General features: G+C 43.6%; 1 protein-coding gene across 4 annotated transcripts in view; it reads left to right on the top strand.

The window, feature by feature from the left end:
- Nucleotides 1-26392, top strand: part of GALNTL6 (polypeptide N-acetylgalactosaminyltransferase like 6) — a 967667-nt gene that overhangs the window by 329858 nt on the left and 611417 nt on the right. Inside the window, exon 2 of one of the 4 annotated variants that reach the window (XM_036888960.2) lies at nucleotides 17511-17605. The exons of the other annotated variants lie outside the window; for them this stretch is intronic. The gene's annotated coding sequence lies outside the window, so the exon portion shown is untranslated. The remainder of the gene's footprint in view (nucleotides 1-17510; nucleotides 17606-26392) is intronic. 4 annotated transcript variants of the gene reach the window in all.

A 26392-nucleotide genomic window follows, 5' to 3' on the forward strand; every position in this document is an offset into this window, starting at 1 on the left:
CAATCAAGTAATGGAGTTAAAGGGCAAGGAAAAGAAAACTCAGTGGGCCTTCTAGCATTCATTGAAGAAACTGGGGGAGAAGAAATCATAAACTTGGGCAATGTCACAGAGACTGCATGCATTATCAGGTGTGTAACCTGTAAAATACCATATAAGCTACAGAATGAAAAGGGCTAGCGCTGTCTATTGAAAACAAAATAACGTGAACAAAGTAGCCACATCGAAAACATAGGTAATCCTTTGCATATATGCTCTGATGAGAAAGCTGGTGCATGTGTTCTGTGAACACTGTAGAAAGACCGAGGAAGTATTCAGACGTCCAGCCATTAGGCTGTAGCAAATAGAAGACAGGTAATATGAAACATTAATATTAAGTATCAAGAGTAATGTCTTAAGAGTTAATTAACACACATGCACACATAACTTTAGGAAAGATAAGTAACTGATGTTCTTGAATCACTCATATCCACAGAAATACAGCCAATTCTTTAGCAATTCACGATTCTGTATTCAGTCATGGAGTGGATTAGGGGGAGATTGGAGTTTTCCAATAGTAGCTATACATTATTCCTCAGAAACACAAAAGCAAGCATAATGAGCACTTGAAGTGGGTGTTGATGGCCAATTCGTGCAGCTGTAAACATCCGATGTAAGGTACAAAAGCAGTGATAGTGGCATCCTCTTCCTGCTTTGAGTGGACCACTTGACCAGCAGCATTGAGCCTGGATGGATGCAAGGGACTTGTAAATATTTCAGACTGTGGATCACATTCTGGGGTTTCAAGACGAGTGCAAAAGGACGTCATCCTTGCGGCCTCGCAGGGCTCCCGTTTGGTACAGCCTTCTAGGTCTCATCAGTGTGTGTCCGTGTTCCCCCTCTCCTAGCTAAGTCCTGGATCAAGGAGCTCTCAACTTCTAGCTCCCCAGTTACTACACTCATGCCAGGGTGATTCTTCTAAAACACTTTAATGTTTTTACATGTCCCCCAGTACAAATCCTAACTCCATAGATATGCTACCATTCTCAATTGCATATACATTTCAAAAACCTAAATTTCCTCTCTCATCTTAGATCCACAAATAGCAAATTTATCATGTGGTAAATTTGCATAAGGTAGATCAATCTGCTATTGTTTGTGAAGGAGAGGCCACATGGTGGCATGTAGCTAATTTATAGAAATGAAAGGAAAAGAAAAAGAATCAGTACATAAAATGCCTGAAATGGATGTTCTCTCTATATATACTCCATTTATCTCTCATTCTGCACACCATAATTTACAGATGCCTGATGAGCATTTCATTTGGAGATTCAATGAAACTCAAACTCATTTGAAACTAAATGACTATTTTTCCTTTACTCAAATCATTTTCTTCTTCCATTCTCTAAGTTTGTGATTTTCATAGAATTTACTTCTCTTTTCAACCTAAGAAAACTTAGGAGTAAACTCGATACCAACTGAGTAACTGAATAGTTGATGCCATTTGATAAGTGAATAACTTCTCACTCTCTCCCCTTCAGATAGTACAGCTGATTATCTCTTATCAGTAGCCTTATAAATGATCTATTTGTCATGAGTCTGACTATGTTAGAGTAATGTGACTATTGCATAGAACCCTGAGGCCTTAACGACGTGAAGTTCATGTTCTGCTCACCTGGGGCCCAGTGTGCTCACACACAGAGCTCGGTGAGGGGGCGTCATGTCTGTGTGCTCACTCGGTGACCTAAGGAGTGAAGTGCATCTTCAAAGCTTTTTTTTGAAGGTTGTCCTGGACGTTGACTTACGGCCCACAGGTGGGGAAGAAGGAATGTGGGAGATTGCGAAGGAAGCCTGGAAATGCGACTCTAGACTGGGCAGCTGCTTTCTGACAAGAACTCTACACCGTAGAGCTGAGCATAAAAGCCTTGGGCGGTAGTCATCTTTGCCGCACGCAGTCTCTCCGAACAATTTTGTTTTGCAGAGAGAGGTTTTGCTAAAGAATGGGTCTGATTGTGCCAATTCTCTGTTGAAAGGCCTTATATTACTCCCACCGATTTCACAAAGAGGTAGAACCTCCCACGTATAATGTGCTGTCCAGCAGGGAAGTTCTGAGAGTTAAAAAGGGGGGCACAAGACAATTTTGCTGGACAAAAGGGGATATTAACAATTATCTTAGGACAGTTCCGGGCAGACCAAGGCACCAGGTAGTCATCCTCCTTGTAAGGCACTTTAATATCTGCCTACTGGCCTCTTCCCACATTATACCCACGCTGTACTGTGCTGATTTAACGCATGTACTGACGAGACTTCGCTGCCCATGTTCCCAAAGCGTGCTGCACTCTTCTGCTTTGGAGCGTCTAGTTCTTCTCCTTCCTATAACCAACTTAGAATGATCTTTCAGATACTCGGTAGCACTGCCACCAGGGAGTCCCCTCTGTTTTCTACCGATGGGGCTCTGTCCTTCTTGGATTCCTTATCAGGCCACCAACGACACTACGGTAAACCAGCAGTCTGTTTATGTCCCTGCCACCACCCCCCACACACGCACTGGACTTCTTAGAGCAGCATGTGGGAGTCACCATTTCACCTCCAGTTCCAGAAAAGCAGCCAGCATAGAATAGACATGATGTGTGTTTTTTCACTAAATTGAACAAACCTATATTTTTCTTATCATATCTATTTCCACAATATCTTTTGTGTTTCTTCATTATCAGATGGGTAAAATAAGAATTGTGTCTACTTAATAGGATTTTTATAGGAATTAATGGGTGTAGTACAGCACACAGAAAATGCCTGGTGTATCCATTGACACCAGACAGTCTCAGTCGGTTTCAGCAACTGTCATTCCCCAAGCTTAGAGAAAATACATACTGTGATCTCCTTGTGAAGTTTTTTCCTGATTACCTTCACTCAGAACTATTTTTCCTCACATTTTTTGTGCTCACATGTTGGATAATTCTCTCATGATAGGGTTCATGCTGAATAAGTTTCTCATCGGCTGAGAAGAGTTATCCATCCCATAGTAGGTTGAGCTCCTTAATAACAGGGTCATGGCTTATTTACTGTGGCTGCTAGTGATGAGCACAGCACGGGCACCAAAGAGAGCAGCTATAGAATGTCTTATATTTAAAGAAAGTTAAGACTGAAGAAATGTAATTTTGAGGATTCTCCACTGCAAGAAAGGGTTGATAGTGACTTTTTGAAAAGTTTTGGTAAACAGGTCATATTTACTTGGAAAGAAAGGGACTTTGCTGGCTTGTTTAACTAGTAGAGTCCTAAAGCACTCTGAAATAAAACAGTATTTTTATACTGCATTGACTTACACTGGAAAGACTATTCCTTGAATTTCTAATGCAGCTAACCTTTTGCCTCCAAAGTGTTTCTTCTTCCAATAATTAGGATGATGGTAGATTTTTAGGAGTCTAAAGGACCTTCAGAAACTCCAGTCCAGTTTTTATATTTTAGATACGACAAATAGAAAATCTAGAGAAGTTAAGCAACTGAAATTCTAACAGGCAGTAAAGGATTTGCAGAAATGTAATCACTAGCTATTTATCCAAATAGTTAATGTCTTCAAAAGCATCAGTAATTTAGGTGAAACTGTCAATTCAATATATTCTAGATGCTGTAGGGGCTTAATTGAATGTCTGCTTGAATTATATTCCATTATATTGATGTTTCACTAATAGTGTTGCAATGAACATAACAAAATATCCCCCAAACTTGGGCTTTTTTCCCGTGTTGTTAAAAGACACCAATTTAATTATCTGTAATTTAAAGTAGAGTTTGAAACTACTGCTCATGACTGCACATTGATTTTACTTGCATTTAGGAAATCCGCTTACCTTGAATCATTTAAATCTATCTATAAATCATGAACCATGCTTTCTTTTTTTAATGTTTGGCACTATATCCATGAATGCCAATCTCAGCAATATAAAGAGCAGGTTGTGGAATGGAACAAGTGGTACCAGAAAATATTCTACCATTGCCTTTGTGATCTGTTATGCCCTTCATACTCTGGTGCCTTTTGAAACTGTGCACTGATGCAGATGGTAGCATAGTGAGTTTCAGCATTACATTCCAGATCATACAGTTTTATTTTGCTCCATGTGATTTCAGTGCACTATATCTGAAGAGACACATAAATGCAAAAGTAAATGCATGATAGCATCTAACTCCTGTATCTTTTTGTTCTGCCACTCTACCACCATATTTTAAGTGGTTGTTCTTACCTTTCTTCTTTTGGCTGGAGGGTAAGGAAACCAAGAGCACCATGACAGTCATTACTGAGTGAAGTACACGCTGAAGTGTGCAGTCCTGTTCAGTGACCCAGTGATGTTAGTTAGCATCCAGTCCAAAGGGCTGCCGGGTCGAGTAAGGTAGGACATATAAGGGCTTGACATAGAGCTGGACACACGGTATGAACTCATGACCTAGTTATTTAATTTCTTGTTTGTTTACCAATGGAAAGCAAGCTTTATTGGTTTGTGAAAGAAGCCGAAAAGTGCTTGTTTTATATATATAGGTATACATACATATGTATATATATAAACAGAAAGTAGTGCTGTGAGTATTAAATATCTTTTGAATTACATTTGTTATTGGGTAAATAAATAAATAAGCAAATGAAGGAATGGAAATTAGGAATATTTTAATTCATTTGTTATCCCTTTATACTTTTGAAATAACATGATAATCATATTAGTATTGAAACGATTCCATGTTTATAATATCCAAATATATGTGTATAGATTTTTTTATTATAGATGATAAATAGATAAATATTATTTGGGAATAAAGAATGTGGGGCATTATCCCCGCAAAGTAGCGTTTACTTGTGAAACCAGCGTGGTCTATGATTTCTCTCTACTGTTCATGCCCTTGAATTGCAAATATTCAGTGCCAATAAATAAGGGGGCTTCTTGGCAATTCAGCCCATTTTCTTGATTCGTGTCACAAATATTATCATATAACATCATCAACCACTTGGGCTGAGAGGTAAGCAGTATGTTTAAGTTGAATTAAGTCACAAATAATAGGGCATGCAACAGAAAACAGTCCTGTTCAGAGTTTGGCAATATATTTTTCCAATACTAACATTTATAAGTTTGATTAGATGAGAAATAAGTAAAGTTGGTGTGAGATTTGGGGGTCAGATGGAATAGCATTAATTGATGATAAAAATTAGGGTAATACCTTTTTTAGATGATGTAATGAAAATACAGAATGTGAATATATAGTTATTTTGTGTATGTTGTCATGGGAGAAGATAATCTGGAAACTGTTGGGATATGAGCCCTTGTATTCGGTTGTTGGGGAAATACAAAGAAAGAGGAGAATCTGTAAGCTTTGTAAAGAAATGTGTAAGTACTTCATAAATTTGGAGGATATAAAGAAGTGAAGGCTTCTTTCTGAGGTTTGTTTTTTTTGAGCATGAAGCACTAAGAAATAATGGTGGAGTTTTTCAAAGTATTAGGGAAATTGAGAATAATTATTATAGATCTTTGTTACAGGCTGTCAATCTCATAAAAGCTGGACCAAATTCTTAGGATTTTTCTACATTATGCCATTTAATTTTCCCAACCATTCTTCCATTTTTAAGCTGGGGGTGGGAATCGGGAACAAACATATTACATCATTTTCCCAAGACCTCGTGGCTAGTGTGTGGCATCGCTGACATTTGACCTCCAAGCCCATTGCAAACCTCCAAGTGATTGCAAACGTCTCCACTCTTCCCTGTGAAACTTTTTAATTTGTGTGGCACCTTGACAAAATTATTATTTTAAAAAAACTGAGTTAATGTGAAGATTCTACAGTTTATCCATCACTCTTTTAAATACTATACAAGACTTTATATAGAGCTTTGAAATTGTGATGTTTACTGGGTTTGTTTTTAAAGTCTCAGCTAGTTATATTAGTTAATAATTATTAATCATTAAGGACATGGTTGTTTTAATCCTGTTATTATGAGGAGAATAGGTGGACACCTAGTTATTTTAAGGACATCTAGAAACTTGATGGTCTGGGAAATTTATGGACCCTTTTTAGAATAATGTTTTGAAATGTATAGCACAAAAGACAAAAAAATTACAAAGGAAAACAAAGATATTAAAACAGAGTTGTGAAAATATTTTAAAAGTTAGATTTGTGATGTAGTAAGCATTGTGTTCCTTTATTAACTCATGAATTACCAAGATCTAGTGATGGTTTTAACTCCTGTAACTTAAAGAAGGGATGAATAAACTGTATTTCAGCATAGGTGCATCAACTGTCATGTGAAATGAAAGTTTTGCAATTTCTACTGGTAAAGAAGTTGCAAGTCCTACTAATTCTGTAGTTTATGGCCTACATTCATTCTTGAAGGAAATGCTGGTTTTTGGTTCTCCAAAAGTTAAGATAATTTTCTTTCTGACCCAAAAGTCACATATCCAACTGGTATATCCAATCCCCAGATATACTTCATTGCCAGCTATGTGCTTCTCCAATCCTGGAACCGAGCTCCTCAAGCTCACAAGTTATATGCATTCTTGCATCTTTAGTAACAAATGTAGAGCATAAACATTATGCATGCTGAATAAATAGATAAATGAATGCATAACAAATAAAGTCAATGAAAAAAAACAAGGATGTATAAAATTAATCAGGAAAAATGACATAATAGCAGACACACTATAGAGAAGTTTCCAGATGAAGGCTTTAGCTAGTGATAGGAGATACAATGAGAAGAAAATGAAGATGGATTTTACATAAACTAAGACTTGTGTGACTGCCCTCTTTTTAGGGATAGTTTTGTCCTTTTTTTGGGGTGACTTAAAAAGTGGCAGAAGCTGACTACAGAGTGACATCACGCTAATCCTCAGTGTTGTGAGATGCAGGATATGGAAACCAGGTCAAAGGACCCTTCTGACAAAGGGACGACTCTCGGCCTTCGCTCTGTATCTCTTGCTGTCTGCAGGCCTGCCCCCACGTGCAGAAGGACCCTCTGGGGCGTGGGTACTGTTGCCGGCGAGGTCACGGCCTCTGCGATGTCCGCTCCTTTCCTGGGGGCCTTTGTTCCTGGGGTCTCTTCACGCTTTCTCCGCAGGAGACGTCAGCAGCTGTACTTCCTACTCCCTTTCCACTTCTACCCTCTCATAAGACAGGTGAAAATGTGTTTTTTGTTTCCCAGTCACATCTATAGGGCTAGAACTGGTGTTTCCAGGGTGGGGGAAGGGTTGGCATCTGCAGATTATTATAGAGAGAGAGAAGGTTGAGCTGAATTTCTCTTGAGGGACCTTGTACGCATGCTGTACTGACCAGCTGGGTCTCAGAAGCACATTCTAATTCTGCCTGGACAAGTCCTCTGACGTAGTCTAGCCCCCCACCAGCACAGCTGTATTTGTTCAGCTTGTCAAGATCGGCGATCTGAGAGAAAGCTCCAGATGCGGCGGGAGCAGGGAGACAGAGGGAGGCGTGGGGTGTGATGGAAGCCGGAGACAACGAGGGCAAGGCGAGAGCCAGGCTCCCAGATGCTCAGGGTGCTGCTCGGCGATGAAACACATCCCCTTAGACTGACTGTTCTCAGCAGCCGTGATGGGCGGAGGAACGTTTTCTTCTTTAAACGAGTGGGTTGTATTGTAGCTTGTGTTGACACTGGTAATACCAGTGAGGTAAGCTACTTCAGATAGGGACAGGCGACAGAGGGCGGTGATGTGACCGTGACAGGGAGAGCGTCCCCTGGGGGAGGTTGGGGGAGGTGGGCATTCTTGCCTAAATGACGTGTGGAGTGAGACCTGAGTGACGAGGGAGAGCCGGCCACACGGACGTTGGCCAAGGAGCGTTCCAGAAGCGGGGTTAGCGGAAGCGGAGAATCCCGACACTGGGAGGAGCCTTGCGCGTTTTCAGGGCGGAGTGCAAGTCGGAGCGATGAAACAACTTGCAGTAAGTGCGAGAGCGTCCCGAAGGAGGCCCCGGGGGCACAGGGCCGATCAGAGCGGGTCCCCCGAGCTTTGGGGAGCAGCGTGGGCCGCACGCTAAGTGCGAGGAACCAATTCACCGAATGACTGCAGGTAAAAAGTGCGTGATTTGAGTTACGTTTTGAAAAGTCTCCTTTGGGTCTTTGTGGAGACTGGGTCATACGGCAGCAGGGAAGCCCGGGGGACCGGGTGGGGATGCTTTCGTCGCTGTCAGGACAGACAGTGAAGGAGACGGATGGCGGTATTTGCCCTTTTCTGAAAGAGCAAGTGGAAATTGATTCCAGCCCGTGGACCAAACTTTCATAATTTTGTTTGGAAATATTAAGTTTTAATCACTATTTGGAAAGCCTTTTCCGAACTGGTTAAGTATTTGCTTCCTTTTCCTTAGTAAACTTTTGACCGGAGCCAACAGAACACATCGGTTTTTATTTTACATATACCAGCCAACCCTTGTATGACCTTGAACACTGCTTGAATTCCCTATGCCTCAGTTTCCTCAAATAAAAAGAGAGGATAGTAATTATGTTCTAATTGAATTTTTATAGATTAAACAAATTAACTAATCAAATAATTAGCATGTAAAAATTTAAATAATTTTTAAATAATTGAAGTTTAATAATTAACCAATGTAAAGCCCTCCTAATCGAGCCAGGCACATTGTAAGTGCACGATATACATTAAGTTTCTAGGACTATTCCTAAACTACATTGTTTTCTATTAAAATCCACTGTCTTTTTGAATATATATTCATCCTGTATTATTTATAGGATTTTTCCTGTGCCCTGTGCTTGTTTAGTGTTCTCTCCAGTTCTTAAAGGGGACAGTCACTGTTTAAGTGAAATAAGAAGATAGAATGAGAAGCCAAATATTAGTGGGAGGGTTAATCAGGCAGTTGAATCACGGCATCTCGGGTCTCTGTGGAACCCTATTAACATCCTTTGAAGGTTGTGCAAGAGGGTCAAGAGCGCTACAGATTAGAACCTCTGACCTGTCTGTCACAAGTTGAATTGACTTCGGACACTGAGATCTTAAAATAATATTGTCCTCCTTTCCCAGTAAGTTTAGAGTTATTCAAACTATTCCTTTGTATTCATGTTCAATTTTTAATTAACTTAGTAAATTTGAATTAACTGAGTAAGTCAATTATTGCTGTAAATTGGAAATCATAGAAGTATGTAGCAGAACCAGAATTTTTTAGAATGCAAAAAATTTGGAATACCAAAAATTATTACCAATGTTACTAAAAATACTGAGTTCCTAAAACATAACTAAGTGAAACAAAATCATTTCATTCTGAACCCGTTAACCTACAAAGTAATCACTAGACAAGGCGTATCTGAATTTCAACAGCACCCAACCTGTGCCTTCACTCATTTGTACCACTTTGTACCTTTCTAAAGAGCATTACTGAGAATTTTGATGGTATATTGCTTACACTGCACAATGCTGGGAGGCTTTGTGAATTATTTCACTTATAAGACCATCAATCAGAATTATATATTTAAAAACAAAACAGATTTTCTAGGTGAGAATCTAGAGTGTCTTTGCTTACTGCTTAATAGAAATACTAGTTTCCAAACAAGAGAGTTAAAGTTGCTTTTCTTGCTTTGGCCAAGCATCCAGACATCACAGATGAGATTCTTGTTAATGTAGACATGGGCGAGGTGACAGAGACGCCAGGTATCACGTCTGCACGAGAAGCTGAGGAACAGGCCCCTTCCGATAATTAGGGGGGTATTATGCCGAAGAAAGGGTGTGCTCTTTTTAGCTTTGTGTGAAAATTACAAGAAGACACAAAAAGAAAGGGGCTTTTCAAGCATGAATAATTGCTCAAAATACATGAGAAAGATTGTCTACCAAATTCTCGAATTCTTTTTTTTTTCTTGGTTCTGCTATCTATTCTAGAAAAAAGCCATGTTACAAGATGTCTAGCTACAAAAGAGAATTGCTCAAGTTGTTAAATCCCTTTATTTTCCTATACATTATGGGTCTCAAAATCCACAAGTAATTTCATAATCTTACATGTTGCAAAATTACATAAATTCTGATCTAAGCAAATTTTCACAACGGTTAACTGTGAGATTTTCCACATTCTAGAAACTATCCATTGTAAGCCCAGAGGATTACGTAAATCCACTGAGAGATTGATTTTATTTAATCCTCCCAAAACATTAGTGTGATATAATTTAAGGGACTCTATTTGAAAAATTATTCATTCTGACAGTCTAAGGAAGAAGGGCCCAGGGTCATTGATAAAAAAATACAGTTCTAGGAGAACAAATATTTAAAAAATAATAATGTCTTTATTCCATACTTCATTGAATCCTAACAAGTGTGTACACACAGGGAAAGGCAAGCTGACGTCAGCCTCCAGTCTTTAACAAATGACCATAATAATTGTAACTCAAGGAAATAAACATGTTTCTCCCTTTTTTAAAATAAGCACAATAACATAGGATCAAAATAAGGAATTATATTTGTAAGACTGCTTCATTTACTTATTCATAGGCTTAATAAATAGACACTAGAACTTGCTGTTTAATTTTCATTCCATTCAAATTTATATTTGCCCTTCCACAAATTCATTTTCCTGAATGGATTTCTATTTCCCAGTCAAGCTGGCAAAAAGTTTCCATGGTGCATTAGAATTTTTAATGGTATCAAGACAAGTAAATAAAAATAATTAAAATGAATAGTTTATCATCATCTAAATGCAAACTAGTACAATACAGAGAAAGCCAATGCTATCTTCCCCCATTATTTACTTCATGGGTATTAATTATGCTGATATTCATCATAGTAAAGAATGAGAAATGTTGACAACAGTGCTTTGAATTAAGTAGACAAGTATATGCACTTCTGCATACAGATAGAGTTAATAACACAAGTACACATATGGTTAAAATTCCCAAATTATTGCTAGAGAGACTTATGGTCATTTTTAAAAATATATTTTATTTTTATAACAGTTTTCAATTTGCAGAAATATTGTTAGGAGAGAGTTCTCATAAGCCCAGAACACAGAGTCTCTCCTGGTATAAACTTCTTACATTAGCAGAACTCATTTATCACAACGAATGAAGCACCACTGATATATCATTAGTAACTGAAGTCTACACTGTGTCAATATTTTCTGCGTTTTCGCCTAACGTCCTTCTGCTCCAGCATGCGTCCTGGAGCATCACAGAGCTCTGAATCATCGTGTCTCTGGGGGTTCCTTCTGTTTGTGACTAGTTCTCACACTTTCCCTATTACTGATGACCTTGACAGTGTGGACGGGGACTGGCTAGAGATGTGTAAAGTGGCCCTCTGTGGGAACTTGTCTGCCTTGTTTCTCTTGATTACACTGGAGTTACGGATTTTGGGAACAAGACCACCGAGGCAAAGTGCCATTTCCATGACACCGTATTGAGAGTCCATACCACCACCATGACCTGTCAGTATTGGTGTAGACCTTGACCAGCTGGCTAAGATCACGCTGTCCGGTTTCTCCACTGAAGTTCTTACCTCCAGCCCCACCTCCCTTCACACTGTCCTCTCTAGAACAAAGTCACTATGCCAGTATTTAAGGAACGGAGACTTATGTTCCACTAACGGAGGATGTGACAGCTGCATAAATCATCTGGCATTCTTCTACACAGAATATTTGTCTCTTCCCACTTGATTTACTTACTCAGTGGTGTCTGTGTCTCAGTATGGCTTTGTGGACATTTCCTGCATGCTCTGTGCTTCAGTCTGACCCTGTCTTCCACATTTTGTCTTCAGATTTCTCCAGCTTTGGTTCTCTGAGAACACTCCCAGCTGCTCTTATGTCCCTTTCAGTGATACCACAACTGTGCATTTATGTTGCCAATTTTTGTTTAATTGTTTGGTGTGTTTGCTTATTTGTTCACTCATTCATTCATGTATACACTTTATTTTTAAAGTGTAGTTTTAGGTTCCCAGCAACACTGACTGGAAGGTACGGAGACCCCCACTCTCACAGTGTGTTATTTAACTGGTGCATTCAGACCGTTCATATTTAAAGTGGCGATTGATAGGTTTACCTTGTTTATACCTGTTTTCTGTTGCAATTGGTTTTTGTTTTTTTTCCCTTCTATGGTTTTGATTATTTTACATAATCCCACTTATTTCCTCTCTTAAATATCAATTATACTTCCTTTAAAGTTTTTATTAGTTGTCCTAGCGTTTGCATTATTACATTTTCACCAATCTGTCTCCACCTGTAGGTTGCAGTGCACTTGAATGACTCTGACGATCCCCATTCAACCCCCTTTCCCTTTTGGTATTGTTGTCATTTGTTTCTCTTATCCACGTGCTATATTCAACCAATACCTTATTTAAAATAAACCTTACCTTTCAGTTCTATTAAGAACAAGAAAAATAAGCTATTGTTACCCTCACTTACTCCTGCGCTGATGCTCTCCATCCCTTATGCAAACCCGGTATTCTGAACTACACCGTTTTCCTTCTCGCTGAAGAACTTTAACATTTCTTGCTGGGTAGGTCTGCTGCGTTGAAATTTCCTCAGTTTTCCTTTCTCTAAAATCTCATTATTGCTCCTTTATTTCTGAAAAGGAATTTCACTGGATATTGAATGTGTTGGTGAGGTTTCTTTTCTTCATTCAATGCCTTAAGTATCTCACTCTTCTCTCTTTTTGCTTTCACGGTTTCTGAGAAGAGGTCCTCTGGAAGTCTTAGGCCTGCTCTCCTGTAGGTAGGATGCTACCGCAGCTTTGCGATCTGCGATTCCCCTGAGTGACCAAGCACAGATTCCTCACGGATATTTGGTCTTCCTCCGGGGTTCCCGGCTCACAGCTGCCCGGACCCTTGGAACTTCTGGGATGATAAGAGCGATGGGAGCCTCTTCTGTTACAATATTTGGTCTCTTGTCTTCAGTTCCTGAAATTGCTCCAGAGCCATGAAGTTGAAATGGTTGTCCTTGTGATTTATAACAAGCCCCGCTCAACTACAACCGCGTCTCTTTATGAGGATGGAGGCTGCTCACCAGGAGACTTGATGTTGGATGGAGGTTGGAAGTTGTAGTCCCTCCCCCTGACTTCTAGGGAAGAGAAAGGGGCTGGGCTGAAGCAATCGCCAGTGGCCAATGACTTAATCAAACCTTGCCTGTATGATGAAGCCTCCATAAAAACCCAAAGGTTTTTTTTTTTTTAACATGCCAAGTTCTTTAATTGATTTTATTTTTTACATAAAATGTTCAGTAAAAATTGAATAAAGTAAAGTGATATTAAGCAGTAAATCAATCTTATCAACATAGCACAAGGCTGACCAAAACCACAAGGCAGCCTGCTTTGGAATATTTACATGATAACAAATTAAACCTTGCAGGAAAACTTAAACTGTTCTTTTAAAGTCTTTCTGTGATCCTAGCATGGAGAGGCTAAAAGCAAAAAAGTAAACCACAAAAACCAGGAAAAAACCAAATTATTTTCAATATATTCACATATACATTAAAATATAATACAGATCATCAGGGTAAGGGGTCATGGGGAGGGATGCGCATTGATCTGTGCACTGACAGCACCGCCAAGGAGACCCAGGTTTGAGAGTGGGGTCAGGCCTGGCCCAGGTCTTAGAGAAAAGGGTCTTCCATAAGCCCTCACCTCTGCTGGCCTCTAACAACCACACCCCAACATACAGACTTTGGAGGGCTCCCAGGTCAGTGGACCGGAATGCTTCCACGCCCCTGCATCGGCCCTGGACCCCAGGCCCCACTGTTTGGAACCTTGCCTGTCATCTCTTCCTGTGGCTGTTGATTTGCATCTTTTAACACCCTTTGTAATAAATTGATAATTTAGTAAGTAAATGGGTTTACTGAGTTCTGTGAGCCACTCTAGCAAATTAATCAAACCCAAGAGAGGGGTATGGGAACCTCTGACTTACAGCCACTTGGTCAGAAGTACCTGGCTTGGAACTGAGCTGAGCTGCAGGAACCCAGCTGGGGTCAGAGAGCTGCTTGATGGTGGTGGTGGGGATCTCCCACACGCTGGACTCGGGCACAGAGCCCGGACCCCTCACCCCTGCTCTGGCTTCTTTCAAGATTTTCTCTTTTTCTTTGGTTTTCTGAACACTGGATATGATGTACCTGTTGCAGAATTGTTGGTATTTGTCTTGCTTACTGTTCTCTGTGCTTCCTGGATCTTTGGCTTGGTGTCTGTCATAAAGTTAGGAAAATTCCCCGTTATTATTAATTCAAATGTCCTTATAGTTATTGGATAGCCCTTCCCTTTTTTTTCTCTCCCATTATTTCTTCCCTTTGAATTTCAGTTTGGGAAGTCTCTATTTACTTATCTTTCAGCCCATTCTGTTGATGAGGTTCAAAGACATTCTTCATTTCTGTTAGTCTTTTTGATTTCCAGCATTTTCCTTTGATTCCTTCCCAGAGCTTACACCTCTCTTTACATTTCCCACATATTCTGGCATATTATCTACATTTTCCATTAGAATCCTTAAGAGGTTAATTATAGTTACTTTAGATTTACTGTCTGATAATTGCCAAGTCTATGTTATATCTTGATATGCCTCTGATACTGACTTTGTGTCCTCAGACTGTATTTTTTCTCGCCCTTCTCAGCATGCCCTGTAATTTTTTTGTTGAAAGCCAGACATGATGTATCAGATAATGGGAACTGACACAAACTGACCTCTGCTATAAGGTTTTCTGTTACTCTGGCTAGGAATTGGGCTGTGTTTAATGTCTGATGTAGCTGTTACACACCAGAAATTTTGCGTTCCTCTAGCATGCCTGTTTTGGTCTCCCTTGGCCTGTGGGCTTTCCTAAGAGCTCCTCATTAGAGCATGTCCCTGTCAACCATGATCCACTGTCACTACACTTGAGCCCCATTGGTGTAATGGTGGTGTAATGGTCAGGTATTGGGGGGAGCAAGTGTTGTATAATCTTATAATTAAATCCCAGTCTTGTAGTGGGCCTTCCCCTGGAATTGACCTTTCCACATGCTCCTCCGCTCCCCCTTACTCCCCTGAGGTGGTACAGGAACGGTAGAGCAGCTGGGACCCTCAGGGAAATGCCCTTTACCGGCGCTGGTGAAGTCCTGGTACCTTCCTTTCCCCTGGACCATAGGGACCTCTTATGGAGAACCCGCTGGACACATGTTTTACAGAGACCACCTTTCCTCTCTGCATGAGGGGTCTTTCTTGGTTCTTCACCAACATGCATTGGTATTTTTCCTGGAGGCAAAACCCCCAAAAATATGGGGGACTCCCTAAGACTGCAGCCCAAGGAGTTTCTGACTCTCCTGCTCGATACCAAAGGCAGTAAAGTAAAATAAATGGGGTTCCTGTGTAGCTGACACCATTAACATTGACACGATAAATACTGCCAAGATCTTTGTTCTGTTTCACGACCAAGTGCAGATAAATCTTTTTCAACACTTAATAATATGTTCTTCAATCTTAGATCTATGTTCTATAAAATAGTGTGTCTTAAATTTAGTTGTTTTTTAAGAAAACTTCTTAACTCTAAGCTATGATTATAATAATCGAAGTTGCTTTCCCGTAATTATTTTCAGAGTACAGAATAGATACCAGGAAAACACAGTGATCTATTGTGTTTCATGTCTACAATTTGTTCAACAAGACTCTCTAAATTAAGAGTTTGGAAAACATCTCTGCTGGTATTTGTAATAATTAACTGTGAAAAATCTTTGTCTGAGACCCTTTTAAGATTTAGATTTTAAGTGCTTTCTCTTCCACTTGACGAGTCTTGACATTTTATCATTTGGTATTTAAAGAAGTGGAGATTACCCTCCTTCCCCCAAACACTGTGACAAATTATATTTATTCTAAATAATCAATAGTATTAAAAGCAATCTGGTGTGGATATTCAAAAGCATTGACACTTCTGTCTGAAAAGATGTTCACTCACTCTCTTAACAAGAGGTCTCTATGTTCAGATAAGATACTTTGTGTAAGTAATGTTTTAGAGTGGAAAAGTATTATTACTCATTTGACTCAGTAAATCCAATTACCCACCAGGCATGCCCTTCCTCTAGATCTTAGGCACCTTAAATTTAGTGTGTCCCAAACTCACCTCATCTCTGCCCCCCTGCCTTTCTTCCACAACCCTTAAATTAGTGAAGTATAAGAGACCTCATTGAAGGCAATGCTGCCTAGTTTACTTATTTCTGTATTATATATTAATATCAGAAATGATTTTTCTAGATTGTAAGCTCCTCAAGGGCATGAATCTTTCTCTTTATTAGTCACTGAAAATCCAAATACCCAGAACAGTACCATAACAGAGTAGATACTCATTTAATATTGGTTCAAAGACTGTCTCCTTATACTAGAATATAAGGTCCCTGAGGGCTGAGATTTTGGCTGACAGTTGTATTTCTAGCATCAAAGCAGGCATTCAGTAAATACTTGTTGACTTAGAGGTGAGTGGTGGATTGAATAAAATTATACCAGTTTTAAACTATTGATAGTAGAAGGTGAACATGGTATAAATACCCAATGCTCTTTATCTCCAAGCAACACATCTGGCTTAATCAATGATCTATTTTACATGTGTTTTCTTGTTAGTTGTGATATTCTTGAAAATTAAAGAAATACTTGTTAAATGTTTGATGACTTAAAAGGACTGTGTTACCTTTTCCCCAAAGACTAAGTTAGCTGAAAACATCAACTCAGCTGTTTTAAGACAGACAGGTTCTAAAACCATACTTGAGTCTTTCAAGTATGAGGTTTGCATATTCCGATTGTCTTCACTGTTTACTACAATTTCCTTCAGATGCAATTTTAAAAGATCACTCTAAAAGCCATTTAAAATTCCAACAATGTCTAAAAGTAGAAAAAACCTCATGGAAGGTACTGTCAAGGTCTCCTCTGCATTTGTATGCACATGGCTGGTGCAACGATGATTTTAGTTATTGTGAAGATAGTAACTAGCTGAATCAGTATATGCTTATAGTGACATTGAAATAGATGACTGAGCCATGCTTTAGTCTAATCATTTTTTAATTATGAAATAATTCCGTATCCTCAGTTGTAATCCTGAGGGTGTGCTCATCTGCTGTTTCATCAATAGCTGTACCCAAGCACCTGGGTGACACGCAACTTGAACTGACACTCAATTTTGGTTTCTCTGTCACTCTCACACTTACCACGACAAAAGATCTTTGCTTTTTCTAATCTTCGTTTCCTCTCTCTGTGTTATAGTTTCCCTGTAGACACAGCACAGGGAGCTCAAATTAGTAAGAAAATTAGAGTCCCATTTTAGGATAATACTGAATCTGGAGAACAACCGAGAATGCTGTGTTTTTTCTTTGAAGAACTGATAGGGTGGAATTCTAGAGGCACCATGTGATATGCTTCTGAAGAAAAGTTCAGGGGGGGCACGAAACTCAAGCTCAATGCCCCCAGAAAACTGCAAGTGTGTGGATTCTCCATCACCTGGGGGCCAGGTGATTCCTGAAGGTTAATATATGTTTTTGTGTTTTTTTGACATGATCTTTCTTTGCTTTTAAATTTTCACAGAAATGCTGTCTACTTCTATACTAAGGTTTCTTTATTGTTTCTTATCTTTCCCCTTAGGAATAACAAAGAGAATGCTTTGAGATGGGGAAATAAAAACCCTCAGGAAATTTGTCATTTTTGTAAGCTGCTGACCTCCTGAATATTTCTCCAAGGTACGCTGCTGCATAGCAACCCAGGGCTACGGAGGGCTTTCCTGCTGAGCTGACGTTTCTATAGTAATGAAAAAAGTGAAAATTATAGTAATTTTGAGGGTCAGTAACACAACTATCCTACATCATATATTTAAGCGGAAATACAGTGTGTCAGCGGGCTTATGGCTCCTGCTGAGGTCTTACCCCTGCTTAATATCAAGGAGGCTTTACCAAGCACTTCCAGTCAATTTTCTTTAACTAAATACCTACTCTTTATAAAGCCACCCTTTATTCGCGGGAATGGTTTGCTACTGATCCCTCAGTTACTTACTAACAGAAGCTTCTGTTTACTGCCAATTAATTATATGAAATAACAATATCGGAAAAAAAGAGAGTTAAAACACAATGCTTTCTTCTTTCTTTTTCAGCTACCCAGACATGCCCAATCTAAATAGGGAGGCATGTTCAGAAATTCTTTACAGATACCCCGAGAAATCCTAAGAGGAAGGTCTGTCACCTTTGCCCAGGCAAACAAATGTTTAAATCTTCCCACTGACCCCAGAATGAAAATCTCACCAAAGCAATAGTTTCTGAGGGATTGGGGCGGGAAGCAAGAGATGCCAGCAACTCTCCAATTGTGTGTCCCTTGTGTTACAGGAATATAGTCATTTAAAATAAAGTGTGGGTATGATTATAACCCGAGTATGATAGCATTTTTTCTTTGGCCGATAAATCCCATGCACAAGTAGCTAAGCAGGTCTAGTCGGAGTCGCCAGCACCACGTGGTAGGGCTTCGTGCTGCGAGCGGTGCGTCCAGCGTAACTGGTCCTCAGTGAGAAATGATCGCATCTGGGATGCTGAGCATGAAGCCCCTCAGTTGTTTTGTCTTTTTCAAAATAAAAAGCAGTTAGTGACCACCTTCCAGAACCGGCTTTTCCTCCGACTTTGTCACTTCAGCCGCCCTTCTCACCGGTCCCGCCGTGTTTGTCTCTGACTAGTCACGATGCCCTTCGCAGCCCTCTTGAGCTCCTGCATGTATCGCATCACAGATTCATGAAAACGCGTGCTGTGCACTCAGGAGCTGAGACGCTACTACAAATACAGAGGACACATTTATATAAGCTCAGGATCTTGGATATCGCAGTCAAGTTCATGCCACATAAATGACAATGCCACCAGTTTCTGGGGCAGATGAATGAATCGTGATTAGGACTGTGGTACGGGAGTGGCTGTTGGTTTAGGAATGGGGACTGCAGCCTTGATATCTTAAAGACCTGATCCTACACAATGTGTTTTATAAATACTTGCATTTGTTTAAAATTTAGAAATCGAGATATTTATATAGCAACCCAGATTTCCAGACTCTGTTGAAAACTTTTAATATGTATAAATAAGAGTGGAACTCCTTAGTACACCCTCTGCCTGCTTTTTAACAGTTCACAACCCTCCTGCAGACACCATGTTTACACAGTCAAGAGGATGGAGTAGAGATTTCAGAAACTGATACCAGCTCGAGGCTGATTTTGTTTTATTATATTAGTATCTTGGGATTATTTTAATAATGTTATATCTGAGAATTTTTGCAGAATGTAAAGAACAAGACAGTTCTATCCACTGAAATAATTATTCTGTGTTCTGACACTAACTTATCAGTATGTTGTGTGAATATACAAAAATGCACAACCTTCTAGATCAGTTTCATGCTTTGTAGTGGGTTTAAACCCAGGGAGGAAAAGGATAGAAAAACAAAACTAAATTCTGCTAATATTTTATGTTATTCTTCAGTCTGAGAGCTTTAGTGGTTCCCTATTGCTTGGTGCATAAAGTCTAAAGTTCTCTGTGCGGATTTTTTTTGTTTCACCTTATCTCTCTGGTCTTATTTTCTAGCATTTAAAAAATGAATTTATGTCATAAAGTTTGATAAGTGGTTACTGAGAGAATCATAGGGAGTTTCCTTGCTCATTTGCTTCTAGTAACTCATGGGATTGAAGAGCAGACTTAGCTCAGATTCTAGTTTATCTTAGAAAACCAAACCTAAGTAATGATATCCTGAAGACTTTAATTATGTGACCTTAACATTTCTGAGCTCTAGTCCATCAGCTAGCTTTTATGAGGAAAATACAGCTTCACAATAAATGTTAGTTTCTTCCCATCCATATTATCCATTGTATTACTTTCTCTGCAGTCTTTGCTTAGAAATTTAATCACACCCAGCATAAGAATTCACACCCATCACTATATCCTATTACCACCAATTGTCATAGAGTTGCTCCCATATTATTTACCATTTGTTTAATATATATAAATTGTATCTCTGCAACTATGTTACAACTTTTCAAGGGCAATGTAAATAACTTGGATATCTATGAAAACAGCCAAAATGGTGAAAACAACTGGCTTATATATCACTTCAAAATATATAAATGGCTTTCACATTCTTTGATTTACTACTCAAAAAACCTTGTAAGGTGGGTAAGGTAGGTATTTTTATTACCTAACTTAAAATCTTTCATATGAACGAAGGGAGCCAGAGACAATGTAGCTTTCCTGCCTAAGGTGTGAAACCACAGATTAATGTGGGTACTCTGGATATGGGGCTGAATCCCAGGTACCACCACCACGTCATGTTATTTTTCAAAGAACAAGTATAATGATAGGTTTGTGGTTGATTGTGAGAATGAAAGTCCGTTGGTTGGTGATTTATGAAACCTAAGATAGGTTTTAGAATACAATCATTCGTAAAGGTTTGCAAATGTATCTCGTCAATGTCATCACCATCTGTAGTTATAAAAGAAAAAAACTGCTCTATTTTAGAGGCAAGGGGCAAGTGTTTTTATTCACTTGAGGTTTCCAGACAGACAACCCCTGAGAGGTATTTTAAAGATTTAAAAGTTAAGTACAGCCCATGAGCCCATCACGTCCTAGAAAGACCTACTTTAGTTTTCACCCATGTGAGTCGCACCCCTGACCCCAAGAAGTGTTTGAGTTGCTACCTCTAGTGAGCACACTGCCCCTGAGTCCTGCTTTATGCTGGGAAGCTTCTGCTCACGATTCATCCTCAAGCACATTATCTTTGAATATGCCCTGGGATTCCTCTCTATTACGTATGGTTTCTGCTTAATGGATTCTGTCTCTTCCATCCCTGATACTTTTTTTTAAGATAACTATATGTAGTGCATATACATATAATTCAAGTTAATTATATGTAGTGTATATACACATAAGATATTTCAATAAATAAAATGTCCACAAGGTGGAAAATAGAAAAGGTGATTACAGATAAAAAGCAGACCCAATGATGGGTCTGAAATACACATCTCAGAAAGGTATAATCCTTGTCATCTTTGTTTTGCAAGGTCATAGGTAATGGATCTGTACTGCTGTAATGTTAGAGAGGACATGTGACATAACCCAGGAGAGAAACAAAGGGATCGACCTGGGTTTATTAACCCATCTTTCTGTCAGGTGAAAGGTGGGAACACAATCTCTGTGTTGGTTATCAGCCCCACATCGTGGCACGTGCTTTGCTAATGAGTCTGACATGTTTTCTTAAAGTGATAATTGTGTCACTTTCCTGTTCATAGGGATTAGTACTTCTCAAATTTTAGTAAGCCTTAGAATACTAGGGCAACTTGTTAAAACACAGATTTCTGGGTCTCTCTCCTCTCAGAGTTCCTGACTTAACAGGCATGAGATGGGACCAGGGGGTTGTGTTTCTAACAAGACCCCAGGTGGTGCTGAAGCTGCTACCCTGCGAGGAGCGCCGACGTAGGTAAGAAGAGGTACGAGTGCAGCTGATCCTCAGGTAGCCTTTCTTACAGCAGGTTCAGACAGCCTGCCCGAGCCTCATTCTGTCGCCATCACAGGTGCCCCGTGACACCGTCACACCTCTCTGGGGCACTGCCAGCTGCCTAAGGAGGCCTAAGAAATTTTTTTTGAGATCTGCTTTTTATATAAGGCAATATTTGTAAATAACTTTAGAAGTATAATCATAATGTAAAGCCTATAGTGGTAACCAGCAATCCCCTGGCCCACTTCCCGATACGTGTAATTTCTGACACCCAGGGGGATCCGTGCCCATCTTTCATCTTTATTCTGCTATGTGCTTCCATATTTGTAGGTAGCCTGTGTATATTACTATTCTTTGACTTTTTTTTAACCATTTTGGTTTTATCTACTATTTTCCTGTTATATAAAATGTGTATTTAACCATCTTTTTCCAGCCTTTCCCTTAAAGTGCAGTATTACTATCGTGCGTTTTCAGCCAGGATTTAGGTAAGGGGATTCGTACCTGAATCAAATAGTGTGTTACAATCGCACTTTCTGGTACATTGTTTTCCTTTCTAGCTTTATTATTTAGCCCATGTTTCATGTGTCTAGATTTTTATATATTCATTGTTAATTCAGGCCAATTCCTTTGGAAGAACACGTAGCTCTCGGCTGAGTAAGTTTGTCTTTTCTTCCCCCCTGGGAAGTCCCTTGCCCGGGTTGCTTCCTCCGCCCCTGGGCGCGCAGGGCTGGACCGAAGGCAGCGGGGCTGTACTTTCCGCCTCTGACCTCTTGTTCCTTCCCCTCCCTGTCCGTCTGTCCATCCCCCTCTCCCTCCTCCTTCTTCTTTTCCCTAGTAGGGTTCCTTTGACCTTCATTTTCCAAACTCTCTCTTAATTACTCTATGCCTGCTATCCCATTCACCCTCCCAAGAGCTCTTTCTTTTTAAATTTCTGTTTCTATGGAAGAACTTTCCCTTAAAGCTCTTAAAGGCAATTAAATTCACATTTTATTGTTTGGAAGTTTTCTTCAGACCCTGACATGGCCTGTGTCCTTCAGGTTTATCATACCTGTTGTTTATTTTGGCCTTTGCATTTCAGGCTGAAAGCTCTCTCAAACGTCTGATAATTCTTGGCTACCTGCTCATACTTGTAAGTGAAAATGCTTTTCTCAAGTCCCGGGGCAGAGGGGAGGGGGACCCCCCTGCAGGAGCCGGCGACTCCCCCACCCCCCTGCAGGAGCTGGCGACCCCCCCACCCCCCTGCAGGAGCTGGTGAGCACCCCACCCCCCACAGGAGCTGGCGAGCACCCCACCCCCCACAGGAGCTGGCTGCGCACCTGGAAGTAGTGCCAGGGTCTCTCTCTAGAGTCCAGGTCTGCAGGGAGGCATCACCCACCTCCCGTGCAGGGGCGGGAAGGTGGCTGCCAGCCTTCTGGGAGTCTAGTGAGGGGGGAGAGCTTCGTTAGCAGAACTTGGAATACCGACTTGCATGGAACCCTGATTCCCACTGAGGCTCGGTGGCCTTGCTTCCAGCCCCGTGCGGTGGCCTGAACATCCCTGTCATTCGGACTCCAGCCTCCGCGGGGAGCAGAGCGGGTGGGCTCAGAGGCCGCTGCTCCTTGGAACTGGGGAGGGAAGCCGGCGGGGTCGGACTGCCCCGTGTAAGTGCCGCTCTGTGGTTTTCACCTTTAGCAATGCCTGATGCATTCCAATTTTAAGAATTTTCAAAATTCACGGGTATTAAGAAATGAACCCCTCTCCCGGTAATTCTCAGCCATTTACAAAAAAGTCACGTCACTTTCCGTTTTCCCTGTTCACCCGGAGCTTCACCCCCCCTTCCACGGGGTTCTGGGGAACGTGGGCATCAGCCCCTGTTCAGTCTGTTGTATATGATCAGTTGCTAAGAATTCTCTACATTTAATCTACCAGCATGAGGGAAAGCGGGCGCGCCTGGTAATGCCCGGGGGGCCATGACCTGCAGGCGGCCCGGGGCTGGCCGGGCAGTGGGTGGGGCTCGTCCCCCTCCTGTCCCCGGGGCCTGCGGGCGGGGGACGCACGGGACTGGACCCCGCCAACGCCGCCGCGTGCCCGCGCCCCTCCCCGCAGCCCGGTGCCTCCCCTGCCTCGGGCGGACCGTCGCTGCCCCGGCCAATCAGGAGCCGGAGCGACGCGCCCTGGGGGACCGGGGTCCTCGGGCCCCTCGCGGCCGTGGGGGGCTGCGTGTGTGCTGGGGGGTCCGCTTCGGCGGGCAGGACCGCGTGGGGGGCCCCGGGCCGGGCGCGCAGAGCTGGGCTGGGCCGCGGGCAGCGCGGGGTACGGCGGAGCCCCGGGGGACAGCCGGGCGGGGACCGGGACGGGGCGAGCGCCCACCCACCCAGCCGGCGCCGCGGCCGCCCGCGCTCAGGGGGAGCCGCCCCGCGCCGCGAGTGAGCGGCGGCCACGTGCCGGCCAAGGGCCCCGGGGCTCCGGGCGGCCTAGGAAACCAGCGGCCCCTCCAGGCTCGGGGCGCTCGCCTCCCCGCGGTTACAGCCTGTGGGCGGCTTGGCCCCACGAGGGGCCCCCGGGCGTCGATGGCGGCGGGCCGGGCCTTCGGGGCGCTGGGACAGAGCCGGGCCCTGGCTCTACAGCCCTGGGGCGGCCCCAGCCCGCAGGACTGGAAGCTGGCCCCCCTGCCAGCCCAGCGCCCAGGGGGGGCACATGGTGTTGATGACGGTGGCGATGCATTGCTGATCCCGGGAGGCCGACAAATCTGGGCAGGGGCAGGGCTGGAGAGGAGGGGGCTCAGCAGGCCCCAGGCTCCCAGTCAGCTGTAAAAATGACCCAGAAGCAAATGCGGTTTAACCTCATTGCCAAAAGGGCCCCCGCCTGAACAGATAGGGGCGCACCCCAGTGCGGTGTCCTTAGGCCTTGGGAACAGCTCAGCCCTGCCCCGCTGCCCCCTCGGTCCCTGGTGCCCCCTCGGTCCCTGGTGCCCCCTCCTCCGCAGAGGCCTCAGGCACGCAGTCCTGTTCAGGTGAGGGCCTCCCACGCCCCAGGTGCAGGATGCAGGCGGACTGCCTGCAGGTGGGGGCTGCGGCAGGTGATCCCGGGCCTCCATGAGCTCACTGTTCACAGGTTCGCCCAGAAATAAATAGAAGGCGGGGCTCATGGATCCTGGAACTGAGTGTTCGCTCCCCCGGGTCACCCTCAGAAGTTTCCCGGCCCCTCAGTGCCCTCTGTGGTTACAGACGGTAAACAGGCGTGGTCAGGAAGGCCCTTTCCACACTGCGAACTGGGGCTTCTCCCCCCACCCCCAGAGCAGGAGGATTTTACCTCTCCGATACCAGAGGACACAGCGTCACACAGCCAGCCTCTCCCAGTGACTTCCCCTTCCCGGTTGGAGGGGCCAGCCCGGTGCCGGGGGGCACCTGGGAGTCCGTGAGTCTGCTGCCCTGGGCAGGGTGTGGCTGCCCAACAACGTAAGTCACCTGGGAGCCCGAGGGGACGGGAGGGGCTGCCTCAGAACCACGCTGAGGGCGCACTGCCCACCCAGCTCCTGGGGGTCGGCGTGACCTCCTGAGAACTGACTGGGGTGGGGCCCCCTCTGTGACACTGTGCCCACACTGCCCCGTGAGGGCCCTTGGCCACCTCCTGGGGGTACACCACACCGTGCTGGATGGTCTTTTCAGTGTGTCCTGGACACTGGGCCACACAATGAACACACCTCGTGCGGGAGGAGCCTCAGTGGGGGCGTCCCCAGGGCTCCCTGCCCAGCCTGCCACATGTCACAGGGCGGCAGCCGAGGCCTGTGCCTGTTCTCCCCGGGGTAACCGATTCAGTCAGAGTGAAACCTGCATCTGCGGCAGGACAGCCTGCAGGCCCTGCTGGGAGGGAGGGGTGGGCAGTGAGCCCACGCAGAGCTCCAGGCCTGGGACTGAGGAGGTGCAGACTATGCAGCCCCTGAGGACCTGAGAGAGGGGCCCGCCTCCGTGGGAGCCGGGGCGTTGGAGGGCTTCTTTCTCCACCCAGCCCGGTGCCTCCACCCCTGATACCAACCACCTGGTGAAGAACAGGTCCGTGTGGGTGTGGGGAGCAGAGCAGCAGGCTGCCTTTGAGAGGCGGATAACCAAGGGTGCAGGTTCCATCCAGGCGTCTCCAAGCAGGGCTGCCTTTTGGTTTAGGCGCATCTCTCACTCCGGAGTTATGGGTGGGCTCTGGGGCAGGGGCAGCAGAAGGGAGAGTGCTCCTGGGATTTGGGCCCCAGCTCTGGAAGGAGACAGAAGTCCCGCACACCCGCTGGGGTGGCAGCTCCTCGCAGGCACAGGGCTCCCTCAGGAAGAGCCTCTCGGGAGGGAGTAAACCGCAGCGCTGATGGTCAGAACTCAGTGGCCGGGCTGGTGTTCCCGCGGGAGGGCAGGCCGATGCGTTGCCCCTTTGCACTGACAGAGGGGCTTCTGCGGGGATGAACCCTGTGGCCTGGACGGCGGGACCCAAGGTGTGGATGGCCAGCAGTAAGCCCTCCTTGGGTCAGTGTATATGGAAAGACACTTGGGCCAACCTGCAAGATCCTGAGGCCCACCTCACTGCCCTCCACACCCTGGGGCCGAAGGCACAACTGCCTCTGGCAGCGAGCAGCGGATGCCCTAGCTCGGGTGGAGACCTAGGGACTGATTCCTCGGTGGATACGGCAGACTGCGTGCATAGGAGGAGCGGCCACCATCGTGCCTGGGGTGGCCTACTGCCCTTGATGGTGGATTGCCCTTGACACAGTGACCTGGCTGGGTCCCTAACAGCATGTCCTGTGTGTCCTTACAACTGCCACAGGAATCGAGCCGTCCGCCAGAGTCCCAGCTCCCTGCGTTGGTGTGTGGACGCAACACCTGGCCTGGCCCAAGCTCTCCCCTGTCACCACGCAGGCTAGGCTGCCACCATTCAGGGAGCAGAGAGGCAGGGTGCCATGCATAGATGCCCTCATTGACTAGGCAGTGCCCAGGGGTCACTGTTCAAAGGTCGTGATATACAAGACTGGGTGAAAGAACGTGACGTTGACTGGAGGTTCT

This window comes from Manis pentadactyla, chromosome 1, assembly GCF_030020395.1.
Source record: "Manis pentadactyla isolate mManPen7 chromosome 1, mManPen7.hap1, whole genome shotgun sequence".
NCBI lineage: Eukaryota > Metazoa > Chordata > Mammalia > Pholidota > Manidae > Manis > Manis pentadactyla.